The sequence below is a fragment of the Perognathus longimembris genome, chromosome 28, assembly GCF_023159225.1.
Source record: "Perognathus longimembris pacificus isolate PPM17 chromosome 28, ASM2315922v1, whole genome shotgun sequence".
Taxonomy (NCBI): Eukaryota; Metazoa; Chordata; class Mammalia; order Rodentia; family Heteromyidae; genus Perognathus; species Perognathus longimembris.
In genome coordinates, this window is record NC_063188.1 from 58,197,179 (window position 1) to 58,198,616 (window position 1,438).

Sequence of the window (1,438 nt, forward strand, 5' to 3'; positions counted from 1 at the left end):
TCATGAGAATATTTGTATAAATGGCATTTTAGGTAGGTGCATCTTTGACGTTTCTTGTATTTTTGCTCTTAGCTTCGTCCATGTGCACAAAGCTCTTTGGGATGTGCATGCATGCGGTACAGCTTGAGACTTCCTACATCCAGCCTCTTAAACATGTTGCCCACGCCACTAAGATGCCTTTGTCTCTAAGTAGGGTCATCGCATTCTGATCAGACTTTCTGTGGTATGCATTTAGCTGGTGGTCAGATTTTTAATACTTTTTTATTTTTAATACTTTTAAAACAGCTAGGATCAGGGCTGGGAATATGGCCTAGTGGTAAAGGGCTAGCCAAGCCCTGGGTTTGATTCCTCAGCACCACATAGAAAAAGCCAGAAGTGGCGCTGTGGCTCAAGTGGTAGAGTGCTAGCCTTGAGCAAAAAATAGGCCAGGGACAGTGCTCAGGCCATGAGTTCAAACCCTAGGACTGGCAAAATACAAACAAAAAACAGGATCCAGTTTTTTAGGTTTTGAATTAAGCAAGATGCAAATCTTAAGACCTTATCAGCCATATTACAGATAACTTTTCCTGTATAGATCACTTAGTTACAATGAGGTAGGAGTATTATGGTCTATTTTATAGATCATATTGCTAAGATACAGATGTTTGGCAATGCATCCAGGGACACGTAAGTTGCAGAGTTATTTCCACTCATACCTTTGATTCCAGAATTCTTGAGCTCCCCCCCCCACCCTCTTTTAAAATATTGCTAAGTCTCGGCTAGGTTGTTTATGAGGTTGATTTCTTGGAGTAAATACCAATTTGAGCTGGCTGGCCAAGGAAAACTTAAAAGGGCAAGTTAAAGAACATACTGTCCATTTGGTAAGTCGCTTTGGACACTACCAAATAAATACACCATAGCACTATAGTTTTTCCATTTATTTTGCTGTCAAGGTGTTCTAACGGGGGATTACAGTTACATAAATCAGTGGAAGAGTACATTTCTTTTCAAACAATGTCACCCCTTCCCTCGCTGTCTCCCAGTTTTTCCCTCCCATTCCCACCCACTGGTTGTAAAGTTCATTTTCAATGTAGTGTCTCGTGAGTAGCACTGCTGCATTTCATTCACCCTTTGTCCCACCATTTCTGTGCCCCTCCTTACCCTCCCCCAAACAGATAAACAAGATTTTTTTTTTACCAGTCCTGGGGCTTGAACTCAGGGCCTGAGCACTGTCCCTGGTTTCCTTTTGCTCAAGGCTAGCACTCTACCACTTGAGCCATAGCGCCACTTTTGGCTTTTTTTCTATATATGTGGTGCTCAGGAATCGAACCCCAGGCCTTCATGCATGCTAGGCAAGCACTCTACCGCTAAGCCACGTCCCCAGCCCCCTGATAGAATTTTTTTCTCAAATGAATGGAGGTCTGCCACAAAAGCATATTTAGAAATGTTCTACAGGTTC